Consider the following 15,000-nt stretch of genomic DNA (forward strand, 5'->3'; position numbering starts at 1 on the left):
ATATTTTCGGGTTGGTATAAATCAGTAACCACCGACACTTAGAATATTTTCGAGTTGGTATAAATCAGTAACCACTGACACTTAGAATTTTTTCGAGTTGGTATAAATCAGTAACCACTGACACTTAGAATATTTTCGGGTTGGTATAAATCAGTAACCACCGACACTTAGAATATTTTCGAGTTGGTATAAATCAGTAACCACTGACACTTAGAATTTTTTCGAGTTGGTATAAATCAGTAACCACTGACACTTAGAATATTTTCGACTTGGTATAAATCAGTAACCACTGACACTTAGAATATTTTCGGGTTGGTATAAATCAGTAACCACCGACACTTAGAATATTTTCGAGTTGGTATAAATCAGTAACCACTGACACTTAGAATATTTTCGGGTTGGTATAAATCAGTAACCACCGACACTTAGAATATTTTCGGGTTGGTACAAATCAGTAACCACTGACACTTAGAATATTTTCGAGTTGGTATAAATCAGTAACCACTGACACTTAGAATTTTTTCGAGTTGGTATAAATCAGTAACCACTGACACTTAGAATATTTTCGGGTTGGTATAAATCAGTAACCACCGACACTTAGAATATTTTCGAGTTGGTACAAATCAGTAACCACTGACACTTAGAATATTTTCGGGTTGGTATAAATCAGTAACCACCGACACTTAGAATATTTTCGAGTTGGTATAAATCAGTAACCACTGACACTTAGAATTTTTTCGAGTTGGTATAAATCAGTAACCACTGACACTTAGAATATTTTCGGGTTGGTATAAATCAGTAACCACCGACACTTAGAATATTTTCGAGTTGGTATAAATCAGTAACCACTGACACTTAGAATTTTTTCGAGTTGGTATAAATCAGTAACCACTGACACTTAGAATATTTTCGGGTTGGTATAAATCAGTAACCACCGACACTTAGAATATTTTCGAGTTGGTATAAATCAGTAACCACCGACACTTAGAATTTTTTCGAGTTGGTATAAATCAGTAACCACTGACACTTAGAATTTTTTCGGGTTGGTATAAATCAGTAACCACCGACACTTAGAATATTTTCGAGTTGGTATAAATCAGTAACCACTGACACTTAGAATTTTTTCGGGTCGGTATAAATCAGTAACCACTGACACTTAGAATTTTTTCGAGTTGGTATAAATCAGTAACCACTGACACTTAGAATATTTTCGGGTTGGTATAAATCAGTAACCACTGACACTTAGAATTTTTTCGACTTGGTATAAATCAGTAACCACTGACACTTAGAATTTTTTCGGGTTGGTATAAATCAGTAACCACTGACACTTAGAATATTTTCGGGTCGGTACAAATCAGTAACCACTGACACTTAGAATATTTTCGGGTTGGTATAAATCAGTAACCACTGACACTTAGAATTTTTTCGAGTTGGTATAAATCAGTAACCACTGACACTTAGAATTTTTTCGGGTTGGTATAAATCAGTAACCACCGACACTTAGAATATTTTCGGGTTGGTATAAATCAGTAACCACCGACACTTAGAATTTTTTCGGCTCAGTAGAAATCAGTAACCAAGCGCATTTTTGAATTGGTTACTGATTTCTCCGTTCGAGTTGCGGCTGCGGTTGGCTTCAAATAGTGGTGGGGGCTTAATTATCGCCGAGGGGAGCATGTCCCGGTGGTGTGGCCGAGGATGGAGTGCCTTTTGAAGGGGGTGTTTCTGAATTTGGACCCTTTTTGAGTTGCATGGCCGGATGGGTGTGGTTTTGAAGGGTGTGTCTGTCTGGAGTGGCACCGGCGTTGGTGTGAGGCTGAGGGTGGGCGTTCGGTTCCTGGTTAGGGATAGGGAAAGGGTGAGACTTAGCTTTAGTGCTCGTGCCCCCGATTTTGGTAATGTTTGACGTCAATTTTCCAAGGAGGCGAATGCAAGGCTTCAGAGGGACTTTGAGTGTTCGGGGGCGGGGTAGCTCAGCCGGATTTGCCCCGGCGGTTCTGCGGACGGTGTTGACTTCGAGGGCGGACCGGCCCCCGTGTTCAGTCCGAATATCGTGCATTGTTAACGGCGGGAAGTGTTCCAAAAGGGAATGGGATTGAATGTGACTGCTGAAGCCGACTTTGAGACCTGTAACGCGGGTAGCTCAGCCGGATTTGACCCGGCGGTTCTGGCGACGGTCTCGCCTTCGAGGGGGGAGCGCCCCGCGTGTTCAGGCCGAATTTTGTGCATTTCCATCGGCGGGAAGAGGTCCAAACGGGAATGGGATTGAATGTGACTGCTGAAGCCGACATTGAGACCTCTAACGCGGGTAGCTCGGCAGGATTTGACCCGGCGGTTCTGCCGAAGGTCTCACCTTCGAGGGGGGAGCGTCCCGCGTGTTCAGGCCGAATATCGTGCATTGTTAACGGCGGGAAGTGTTCCAAAAGGGAATGGGATTGAATGTGACTGCTGAAGCCGACATTGAGACCTCTAACGCGGGTAGCTCGGCCGGATTTGACCCGGCGGTTCTGGCGACGGTCTCGCCTTCGAGGGGGGAGCGTCCCGCGTGTTCAGGCCGAATTTTGTGCATTTCCATCGGCGGGAAGAGGTCCAAACGGGAATGGGATTGAATGTGACTGCTGAAGCCGACATTGAGACCTCTAACGCGGGTAGCTCGGCCGGATTTGACCCGGCGGTTCTGCCGAAGGTCTCACCTTCGAGGGGGGAGCCTCCCGCGTGTTCAGGCCGAATTTTGTGCATTTCCATCGGCGGGAAGAGGTCCAAACGGGAATGGGATTGAATGTGACTGCTGAAGCCGACATTGAGACCTCTAACGCGGGTAGCTCGGCCGGATTTGACCCGGCGGTTCTGCCGAAGGTCTCACCTTCGAGGGGGGAGCGCCCACCGTGTACAGGCCGATTTTCATGCATTTCCAACCGTGGGAAGGGGTCCGAAAGGGGATGGGGGTGAACGTGACTGCTCAACCCGACTTTGAGACCTGTAACGCGGGTAGCTCAGCCGGATTTGACCCGGCGGTTCTGGCGACGGTCTCGCCTTCGAGGGGGGAGCGTCCCGCGTGTTCAGGCCGAATTTTGTGCATTTCCATCGGCGGGAAGAGGTCCAAACGGGAATGGGATTGAATGTGACTGCTGAAGCCGACATTGAGACCTCTAACGCGGGTAGCTCGGCAGGATTTGACCCGGCGGTTCTGCCGAAGGTCTCACCTTCGAGGGGGGAGCGCCCACCGTGTACAGGCCGATTTTCATGCATTTCCAACCGTGGGAAGGGGGCCGAAAGGGGATGGGGGTGAATGTGACTGCTCAACCCGACTTTGAGGCATCTAACCCGGGTAGCTCAGCCGGGTTTGACCCGGCGGTTCTGCCGACGGCCTCGCCTTCGAGGGGGGAGCGTCCCCCGTGTACAGGCCGATTTTCATGCATTTCGAACCGTGGGAAGTGGCCCAAAAGGGGATGGGAGTGAATGTGACTGCTCAACCCGACTTTGGCGCTTCCGAGCCGGGTAGCTCAGCCGGGTTTGACCCGGCGGTTCTGCCGACGGTCTCGTCTTCGAGGCGGGTGCCTCCCCCGTGTACAGGCCGATTTTCATGCATTTCGTACCGTGGGAAGTGGTCCAAAAGGGAATGGGGGTGGACGTGACTGCTCATACCGACATCGAGACTTGTAAGCCGTGTAGCTCGGCCGGGTTTGATCCGGCGGGTCTGCCGACGGTCTCGTCTTCGAGAGGGGGGCCTCCCCCGTGTACAGGCCGATTTTCGTGCATTTCCAACGGTGGGAAGAGGTTCAAAAGGGGATGGGGGTGAATGTGACTGCTCAACCCGACTCTGAGGCTTCTAACCCGGGTAGCCCGGCCGGGTTTGACCCGGCGGTTCTGCCGTCGGTCTCGCCTTCGAGGGCGGAGCCTCCCCCGTGTACAGGCCGATTTTCGTGCATTTCAAACCGTGGGAAGCGGTCCAAAAGGGGATGGGAGTGAATGTGACTGCTCATACCGACCTTGGCGCTTCCGACCCGGGTAGCTCAGCCGGGTTTGACCCGGCGGTTCTGCCGACGGTCTCGTCTTCGAGGCGGGTGCCTCCCCCGTGTACAGGCCGATTTTCATGCATTTCGTACCGTGGGAAGTGGTCCAAAAGGGAATGGGGGTGAATGTGACTGCTCAACCCGACTCTGAGGCTTCTAACCCGGGTAGCTCGGCCGGGTTTGACCCGGCGGTTCTGCCGTCGGTCTCGCCTTCGAGAGGGGCGCCTCCCCCGTGTACAGGCCGATTTTCGTGCATTTCCAACGGTGGGAAGAGGTTCAAAAGGGGATGGGGGTGAATGTGACTGCTCAACCCGACTCTGAGGCTTCTAACCCGGGTAGCCCGGCCGGGTTTGACCCGGCGGTTCTGCCGTCGGTCTCGCCTTCGAGGGCGGAGCCTCCCCCGTGTACAGGCCGATTTTCGTGCATTTCAAACCGTGGGAAGCGGTCCAAAAGGGGATGGGAGTGAATGTGACTGCTCATACCGACCTTGGCGCTTCCGACCCGGGTAGCTCAGCCGGGTTTGACCCGGCGGTTCTGCCGACGGTCTCGCCTTCGAGGGGGGAGCGTCCCCCGTGTTCAGGCCGAATTTTGTGCATTTCGAACCGTGGGAAGTTGCCCAAAAGTCGATGGGAGTGAATGTGACTGCTCAACCCGACTTTGGCGCTTCCGAGCCGGGTAGCTCAGCCGGGTTTGACCCGGCGGTTCTGCCGACGGTCTCGTCTTCGAGGCGGGTGCCTCCCCCGTGTACAGGCCGATTTTCATGCATTTCGTACCGTGGGAAGTGGTCCAAAAGGGAATAGGGGTGGACGTGACTGCTCATACCGACATTGAGACTTGTAAGCCGTGTAGCTCGGCCGGGTTTGATCCGGCGGGTCTGCCGACGGTCTCGTCTTCGAGGCGGGTGCCTCCCCCGTGTACAGGCCGATTTTCGTGCATTTCGAACCGTGGGAAGTGGTCCAAAAGGGGATGGGGGTGGACGTGACTGCTCAACCCGACTTTGAGGCTTCTAACCCGGGTAGCTCGGCCGGGTTTGACCCGTCGATTCTGCCGATGGTCTCGTTTTGGAGGGGGGAGCCTCCCCCGTGTTCAGTCCGATTTTCGTGCATTTCGAACCGTGGGAAGTGGCCCAAAAGGGGATGGGAGTGAATGTGACTGCTCATACCGACTTTGGCGCTTCCGAGCCTGGTAGCTCAGCCGGGTTTGATCCGGCGGTTCTGCCGACGGTCTCGTCTTCGAGGCGGCTCCCTCCCCCGTGTACAGGCCGATTTTCATGCATTTGCAACGGTGGGAAGTTGCCCAAAAGGGGATGGGAGTGAATGTGACTGCTCAACCCGACTTTGGCGCTTCCGAGCCTGGTAGCTCAGCCGGGTTTGAACCGGCGGTTCTGCCGACGGTCTCGTCTTCGAGGCGGCTCCCTCCCCCGTGTACAGGCCGATTTTCGTGCATTTCGAACCGTGGGAAGTGGTCCAAAAGGGAATGGGGGTGGACGTGACTGCTCAACCCGACTCTGAGGCTTCTAACCCGGGTAGCTCGGCCGGGTTTGATCCGGCGGTTCTGCCGACGGTCTCGTCTTCGAGGCCGGTGCCTCCCCCGTGTACAGGCCGATTTTCGTGCATTTCCAACGGTGGGAAGTGGTCCAAAAGGGAATGGGGGTGGACGTGTCTGCTCATACCGACTTTGAGACTTGTAAGCCGGGTAGCTCAGCCGGGTTTGTTCCGGCGGTTCTGCCGACGGTCTCGTCATCGAGGGGGGAGCCTCCCCCGTGTCCAGGCCGATTTTCATGCATTTCCAACCGTGGGAAGTGGTCCAAAAGGGAATGGGGGTGAATGTGACTGCTCATACCGACTTTGAGACTTTTAAGCCGGGTAGCTCAGCCGGGTTTGACCCGGCGGTTCTGCCGACGGTCTCGCCTTCGAGGGGGGAGCGTCCCCCGTGTTCAGGCCGAATTTTGTGCATTTCGAACCGTGGGAAGTTGCCCAAAAGTCGATGGGAGTGAATGTGACTGCTCAACCCGACTTTGAGACTTGTAAGCCGGGTAGCTCAGCCGGGTTTGACCCGGCGGTTCTGCCGACGGTCTCGTCTTCGAGGCGGGTGCCTCCCCCGTGTACAGGCCGATTTTCATGCATTTCGTACCGTGGGAAGCGGTCCAAAAGGGGATGGGAGTGAACGTGACTGCTCATACCGACTTTGGCGCTTCCGAGCCGGGTAGCTCAGCCGGGTTTGACCCGGCGGGTCTGCCGACGGTCTCGCCTTCGAGGGGGGAGCGTCCCCCGTGTTCAGGCCGAATCTTGTGCATTTCGAACCGTGGGAAGTTGCCCAAAAGTCGATGGGAGTGAATGTGACTGCTCAACCCGACTTTGAGACTTGTAAGCCGGGTAGCTCAGCCGGGTTTGACCCGGCGGTTCTGCCGACGGTCTCGTCTTCGAGGCCGGTGCCTCCCCCGTGTACAGGCCGATTTTCGTGCATTTCCAACGGTGGGAAGTGGTCCAAAAGGGAATGGGGGTGGACGTGTCTGCTCATACCGACTTTGAGACTTGTAAGCCGGGTAGCTCAGCCGGGTTTGTTCCGGCGGTTCTGCCGACGGTCTCGTCATCGAGGGGGGAGCCTCCCCCGTGTCCAGGCCGATTTTCATGCATTTCCAACCGTGGGAAGTGGTCCAAAAGGGAATGGGGGTGAATGTGACTGCTCATACCGACTTTGAGACTTTTAAGCCGGGTAGCTCGGCCGGGTTTGACCCGGCGGTTCTGCCGACGGTCTCGTCTTCGAGGCGGGTGCCTCCCCCGTGTACAGGCCGATTTTCGTGCATTTCGAACCGTGGGAAGTGGTCTAAAAGTCGATGGGAGTGAACGTGACTGCTCAACCCGACTTTGAGACTTGTAAGCCGGGTAGCTCAGCCAGGTTTGACCCGGCGGTTCTGCCGACGGTCTCGCCTTCGAGGGCGGACCCTCCCCCGTGTACAGGCCGGTTTTCGTGCATTTCGAACCGTGGGAAGTGATCCAAAAGGGAATGGGGGTGAACGTGACTGCCCAACCCGGCTTTGAGACTTGTAAGCCGGGTAGCTCAGCCGGGTTGGACCCGGCGGTTCTGCCGACGGTCTCGACTTCGAGGCGGGTGCCTCCCCCGTGTACAGGCCGATTTTCATGCATTTGCAACGGTGGGAAGTTGCCCAAAAGTCGATGGGAGTGAATGTGACTGCTCAACCCGACTTCGAGACTTGTAAGCCGGGTAGCTCAGCCGGGTTTGACCCGGCGGTTCTGCCGACGGTCTCGCCTTCGAGGGGGGAGCCTCCCCCGTGTACAGGCCGATTTTCGTGCATTTCCAACGGTGGGAACAGGTTCAAAAGGGGATGGGAGTGATTGTGACTGCTCAACCCGACTCTAGGGCTTCTAACCCGGGTAGCCCGGCCGGGTTTGACCCGGCGGTTCTGCCGACGGTCTCGTCTTCGAGGCGGGTGCCTCCCCCGTATACAGGCCGATTTTCATGCATTTCGAACCGTGGGAAGTGGTCCAAAAGGGAATGGGGGTGGACGTGTCTGCTCATACCGACTTTGAGACTTGTAAGCCGGGTAGCTCAGCCGGGTTTGATCCGGCGGTTCTGCCGACGGTCTCGCCTTCGAGGGGGGAGCCTCCCCCGTGTTCAGTCCGATTTCCATGCATTTCCAACCGTGGGAAGTTGCCCAAAAGGGGATGGGAGTGAATGTGACTGCTCAACCCGACTTTGGCGCTTCCGAGCCGGGTAGCTCAGCCGGGTTTGACCCGGCGGTTCTGCCGACGGTCTCGTCTTCGAGGCGGGTGCCTCCCCCGTATACAGGCCGATTTTCATGCATTTCGAACCGTGGGAAGTGGTCCAAAAGGGAATGGGGGTGGACGTGTCTGCTCATACCGACTTTGAGACTTGTAAGCCGGGTAGCTCAGCCGGGTTTGATCCGGCGGTTCTGCCGACGGTCTCGCCTTCGAGGGGGGAGCCTCCCCCGTGTTCAGTCCGATTTCCATGCATTTCCAACCGTGGGAAGTTGCCCAAAAGGGGATGGGAGTGAATGTGACTGCTCAACCCGACTTTGGCGCTTCCGAGCCGGGTAGCTCAGCCGGGTTTGACCCGGCGGTTCTGCCGACGGTCTCGTCTTCGAGGCGGGTGCCTCCCCCGTGTACAGGCCGATTTTCATGCATTTGGAACCGTGGGAAGTGGTCCAAAAGGGAATGGGGGTGGACGTGACTGCTCATACCGACTTTGAGACTTGTAAGCCGGGTAGCTCAGCCGGGTTTGACCCGGCGGTTCTGCCGACGGTCTCGCCTTCGAGGGGGGAGCCTCCCCCGTGTTCAGTCCGATTTTCGTGCATTTCCCACGGTGGGAAATGGTATCTTTCATTACGGGGACAAGGGTCTGAAGCGGTGAAGTCAGTAACCGGCATAGTTAAGGAAAGGGTTCGAATTTTCTCAACAGTACGAAAAAAGTGAGCAGGGAAGCTAGAGAAGGTGTCAGTGAGTCCCAAACGAGTGAACCGCAAAACTTAGGGAAATGCCCGAAAGCGTTTTAAAGGGTGAAATCGGGAACGAGGAAATGATCGGAAAGTGCCTGAAAGTGCTAAATGAGTAAACAGAAAAACGAAGAAAAATGTTTGAAAAGAAGAAGTGAGTAACCAGGAAAACTTAGAAAAATGTTCAAAACGAAGAAATCAGTAACCAGGAAAACTTAGAAAAATGATCAAAAAGAAGAAATGAGTAACCAGGAAAACTTAGAAAAATGTTTAAAAAGAAGAAATCAGTAACCAGGAAAACTTAGGAAAATGTTTAAAAAGAAGAAATCAGTAACCAGAAAAACTGCGAAAAATGTTTAAAAAGAAGAAATGAGTAACCAGAAAAACTTAGAAAAATGTTTAAAAAGAAGAAATCAGTAACCAGGAAAACTTAGAAAAATGTTTAAAAAGAAGAAATCAGTAACCAGGAAAACTTAGAAAAATGTTATAAAAGAAGAAGTGAGTAACCAGAAAAACTTAGAAAAATGTTTAAAAAGAAGAAATCAGTAACCAGAAAAACTGCGAAAAATGTTTAAAAAGAAGAAATCAGTAACCAGACAAACTGCGAAAAATGTTTAAAAAGAAGAAATCAGTAACCAGGAAAACTTAGAAAAATGTTTAAAAAGAAGAAGTGAGTAACCAGAAAAACTTAGAAAAATGTTTAAAAAGAAGAAATCAGTAACCAGAAAAACTTAGAAAAATGTTTAAAAAGAAGAAATCAGTAACCAGAAAAACTGCGAAAAATGTTTAAAAAGAAGAAATCAGTAACCAGAAAAACTTAGAAAAATGTTTAAAAAGAAGAAGTGAGTAACCAGAAAAACTTAGAAAAATGTTTAAAAAGAAGAAATCAGTAACCAGAAAAACGGCGAAAAATGTTTAAAAAGAAGAAATCAGTAACCAGACAAACTGCGAAAAATGTTTAAAAAGAAGAAATCAGTAACCAGAAAAACTTAGAAAAATGTTTAAAAAGAAGAAATCAGTAACCAGAAAAACTTAGAAAAATGTTTCAAAAGAAGAAGTGAGTAACCAGAAAAACTTAGAAAAATGTTTAAAAAGAAGAAGTGAGTAACCAGAAAAACTTAGAAAAATGTTTAAAAAGAAGAAATCAGTAACCAGAAAAACTTAGAAAAATGTTTAAAAAGAAGAAATCAGTAACCAGAAAAACTGCGAAAAATGTTTAAAAAGAAGAAATCAGTAACCAGACAAACTGCGAAAAATGTTTAAAAAGAAGAAATCAGTAACCAGGAAAACTTAGAAAAATGTTTAAAAAGAAGAAGTCAGTAACCAGAAAAACTTAGAAAAATGTTTAAAAAGAAGAAATCAGTAACCAGAAAAACTTAGAAAAATGTTTAAAAAGAAGAAATCAGTAACCAGAAAAACTGCGAAAAATGTTTAAAAAGAAGAAATCAGTAACCAGAAAAACTTAGAAAAATGTTTAAAAAGAAGAAGTGAGTAACCAGAAAAACTTAGAAAAATGTTTAAAAAGAAGAAATCAGTAACCAGAAAAACGGCGAAAAATGTTTAAAAAGAAGAAATCAGTAACCAGACAAACTGCGAAAAATGTTTAAAAAGAAGAAATCAGTAACCAGAAAAACTTAGAAAAATGTTTCAAAAGAAGAAGTGAGTAACCAGAAAAACTTAGAAAAATGTTTAAAAAGAAGAAGTGAGTAACCAGAAAAACTTAGAAAAATGTTTAAAAAGAAGAAATCAGTAACCAGAAAAACTTAGAAAAATGTTTAAAAAGAAGAAATCAGTAACCAGAAAAACTGCGAAAAATGTTTAAAAAGAAGAAATCAGTAACCAGACAAACTGCGAAAAATGTTTAAAAAGAAGAAATCAGTAACCAGGAAAACTTAGAAAAATGTTTAAAAAGAAGAAGTGAGTAACCAGAAAAACTTAGAAAAATGTTTAAAAAGAAGAAATCAGTAACCAGAAAAACTTAGAAAAATGTTTAAAAAGAAGAAATCAGTAACCAGAAAAACTGCGAAAAATGTTTAAAAAGAAGAAATCAGTAACCAGAAAAACTTAGAAAAATGTTTAAAAAGAAGAAGTGAGTAACCAGAAAAACTTAGAAAAATGTTTAAAAAGAAGAAATCAGTAACCAGAAAAACGGCGAAAAATGTTTAAAAAGAAGAAATCAGTAACCAGACAAACTGCGAAAAATGTTTAAAAAGAAGAAATCAGTAACCAGAAAAACTTAGAAAAATGTTTCAAAAGAAGAAGTGAGTAACCAGAAAAACTTAGAAAAATGTTTAAAAAGAAGAAGTGAGTAACCAGAAAAACTTAGAAAAATGTTTAAAAAGAAGAAATCAGTAACCAGAAAAACTTAGAAAAATGTTTAAAAAGAAGAAATCAGTAACCAGAAAAACTTAGAAAAATGTTTAAAAAGAAGAAATCAGTAACCAGAAAAACTGCGAAAAATGTTTAAAAAGAAGAAATCAGTAACCAGACAAACTGCGAAAAATGTTTAAAAAGAAGAAATCAGTAACCAGGAAAACTTAGAAAAATGTTTAAAAAGAAGAAGTGAGTAACCAGAAAAACTTAGAAAAATGTTTAAAAAGAAGAAATCAGTAACCAGAAAAACTTAGAAAAATGTTTAAAAAGAAGAAATCAGTAACCAGAAAAACTGCGAAAAATGTTTAAAAAGAAGAAATCAGTAACCAGGAAAACTTAGAAAAATGTTTAAAAAGAAGAAGTGAGTAACCAGAAAAACTTAGAAAAATGTTTAAAAAGAAGAAATCAGTAACCAGAAAAACTTAGAAAAATGTTTAAAAAGAAGAAATCAGTAACCAGAAAAACTGCGAAAAATGTTTAAAAAGAAGAAATCAGTAACCAGAAAAACTTAGAAAAATGTTTAAAAAGAAGAAGTGAGTAACCAGAAAAACTTAGAAAAATGTTTAAAAAGAAGAAATCAGTAACCAGAAAAACGGCGAAAAATGTTTAAAAAGAAGAAATCAGTAACCAGACAAACTGCGAAAAATGTTTAAAAAGAAGAAATCAGTAACCAGAAAAACTTAGAAAAATGTTTCAAAAGAAGAAGTGAGTAACCAGAAAAACTTAGAAAAATGTTTAAAAAGAAGAAGTGAGTAACCAGAAAAACTTAGAAAAATGTTTAAAAAGAAGAAATCAGTAACCAGAAAAACTTAGAAAAATGTTTAAAAAGAAGAAATCAGTAACCAGAAAAACTGCGAAAAATGTTTAAAAAGAAGAAATCAGTAACCAGGAAAACTTAGAAAAATGTTTAAAAAGAAGAAATGAGTAACCAGGAAAACTTAGAAAAATGTTTAAAAAGAAGAAATGAGTAACCAGGAAAACTTAGAAAAATGTTTAAAAAGAAGAAATCAGTAACCAGAAAAACTTAGAAAAATGTTTAAAAAGAAGAAATCAGTAACCAGAAAAACGGCGAAAAATGTTTAAAAAGAAGAAATGAGTAACCAGAAAAACTTAGAAAAATGTTTAAAAAGAAGAAATCAGTAACCAGAAAAACGGCGAAAAATGTTTAAAAAGAAGAAATCAGTAACCAGAAAAACTTAGAAAAATGTTTAAAAAGAAGAAGTGAGTAACCAGAAAAACTTAGAAAAATGTTTAAAAAGAAGAAATGAGTAACCAGAAAAACTTAGAAAAATGTTTAAAAAGAAGAAATCAGTAACCAGAAAAACTTAGAAAAATGTTTAAAAAGAAGAAATGAGTAACCAGAAAAACGGCGAAAAATGTTTAAAAAGAAGAAATCAGTAACCAGAAAAACGGCGAAAAATGTTTAAAAAGAAGAAATCAGTAACCAGACAAACTGCGAAAAATGTTTAAAAAGAAGAAATCAGTAACCAGAAAAACTTAGAAAAATGTTTAAAAAGAAGAAATCAGTAACCAGGAAAACTTGGAAAAAAACACTTAGAAAAATTTTCAGCAAAGTGTGAAAAATATTCTAAGTGTCAGCGGAGGAAAATGCTGCAGCATCGGGAAAGATTCGCAAACTTACACCGAACATGTGCTCCGAAGTGCCGGAGGAATTGGGTGAATTGAGCCCGGCAAATGGCCAGCTGTCGTTTTGTGCCTGCAGCCCGAAAACTTTAACTTTGTCTGTCGCGGAAGTCCGGACCGAGAAAAATCCAAACGGTTTTGACCGGACCGAGTTCCAGACCGATGCAGTCAAATTTGGAATTCAGACCCATTCAGTGCCACTTGTAGTTTTTCCGCAGTGAGGTTGGCGGGGTACCCGGAGATATATGGGAACACGATTTTTAGAACAAAATGGCGGCGCGGGACCGTTCTGAAAGGCATCCGAAAAACGGTTCCACGGGCATAGCACTTTAATGACAGGTATGAGTGCATGCCGGAGAGCTCTTGGAAGTCGAATTTTTGACACTTTGTCAATTTTTTGACAGATTTGACAAACTCTTTCTGTCTGTTCTAAGAGTCAGTCAGAGACTTGTGCGGCGGTCTTTTGACACTATTGGAGGGCGGGCAAACCCCACGTTGACTCCGGCCGTCCCTCCACAGGCGCTCGTGTCCAAAATGAAGGCGAGAGACGCGAGTGGCCTGGTTCCCTTGGGTGTTGCCAAGAAGGCTGCGGGCTGACCGTTGCCTGAGCACTCCCTAAAGCCTCTTGTGATGAGAGCAGACCTCGCCTGCCGCACGACCGGCTCTGGGAGTCGTTGGGCCGCTATTTGTGAATAGTCTGGTCCTCCTCTGCCACCCGGACAAGCGCGATGGCTCTGCCGCCCTGCGGTGCTCGTCACCCAGGTTTGGGGAACACGATACTCGTAACAAAAATAAAAGGCGGCTCGGGACCTGCAGGCGAAAGGGGTCCCGTGGTGCTAAGCACGTCGACTTCGGGTCTCGGTGCAAGCCGGAGAGCTCACGGAAGTCTAAAGTTTTCGGCACGTGGTCGAATCTTTTCAAAGGCTTACCCGGCTCTTTCCGTCCATTCTGAGAGTAAGTCAGAGGCCGGTGCGGAGGTCTCTTGACAATCGGAGGGGGTGGTGGCCCTCCGCAGGCGCTCGTGTCGAAAATGAAGGCGAGAGACGCGAGTGGCCTGGTTCCCCTGGGTGTTGCCAGGAAGGCTGCGGGCTGACCCTTGCCTGAGCACTCCCTAAAGCCTCTTGTGATGAGAGCAGACCTCGCGCGCCGCACGACCGGCTCTGGGAGTCGTTGGGCCGCTATCTGTGAATAGTCTGGTCCTCCTCTGCCACCCGGCCAAGTGCGATGGCTCTGCCGCCCTGCGGTGCTCGTCACGCAGGTATGGGGCACACGATGCTCGTAACAGCAAATAAAGGCGGCTCGGGACCTGCAGGCGAAAGGGGTCCCGTGGTGCTTAGCACGTCGACTTCGGGTCTCGGTGCAAGCCGGAGAGCTCACGGAAGTCTAAAGTTTTCGGCACGTGGTCGAATCTTTTGAAAGGCTTACCCGGCTCTTTCCGTCCATTCTGAGAGTCAGTCAGAGGCCGGTGCGGCGGTCTATTGACGACCGGAGGCTCCCATGGGTGTTGCGATGAGGGTGGAGGGCACAGAACCTTGCCTTAGCACTCCCTAATAAAGCCTCTTGTGAAGAGAGCAGACCTCGCGCGCCGCACGACCGGCTCTGGGAGTCGTTGGGCCGCTATCTGTGAATAGTCTGGTCCTCCTCTGCCACCCGGCCAAGTGCGATGGCTCTGCCGCCCTGCGGTGCTCGTCACGCAGGTATGGGGCACACGATGCTCGTAACAGCAAATAAAGGCGGCTCGGGACCTGCAGGCGAAAGGGGTCCCGTGGTGCTTAGCACGTCGACTTCGGGTCTCGGTGCAAGCCGGAGAGCTCACGGAAGTCTAAAGTTTTCGGCACGTGGTCGAATCTTTTGAAAGGCTTACCCGGCTCTTTCCGTCCATTCTGAGAGTCAGTCAGAGGCCGGTGCGGCGGTCTATTGACGACCGGAGGCTCCCATGGGTGTTGCGATGAGGGTGGAGGGCACAGAACCTTGCCTTAGCACTCCCTAATAAAGCCTCTTGTGAAGAGAGCAGACCTCGCGCGCCGCACGACCGGCTCTGGGAGTCGTTGGGCCGCTATCTGTGAATAGTCTGGTCCTCCTCTGCCACCCGGCCAAGTGCGATGGCTCTGCCGCCCTGCGGTGCTCGTCACGCAGGTATGGGGCACACGATGCTCGTAACAGCAAATAAAGGCGGCTCGGGACCTGCAGGCGAAAGGGGTCCCGTGGTGCTTCGCACGTCGACTTCGGGTCTCGGTGCAAGCCGGAGAGCTCACGGAAGTCTAAAGTTTTCGGCACGTGGTCGAATCTTTTGAAAGGCTTACCCGGCTCTTTCCGTCCATTCTGAGAGTCAGTCAGAGGCCGGTGCGGCGGTCTATTGACGACCGGAGGCTCCCATGGGTGTTGCGATGAGGGTGGAGGGCACAGAACCTTGCCTTAGCACTCCCTAATAAAGCCTCTTGTGAAGAGAGCAGACCTCGCGCACCGCACGACCGGCTCTGGGAGTCGTTGGGCCGC

The sequence above is a fragment of the Chiloscyllium punctatum genome, unplaced genomic scaffold (assembly GCF_047496795.1).
Source record: "Chiloscyllium punctatum isolate Juve2018m unplaced genomic scaffold, sChiPun1.3 scaffold_1171, whole genome shotgun sequence".
NCBI classification, from domain to species: domain Eukaryota; kingdom Metazoa; phylum Chordata; class Chondrichthyes; order Orectolobiformes; family Hemiscylliidae; genus Chiloscyllium; species Chiloscyllium punctatum.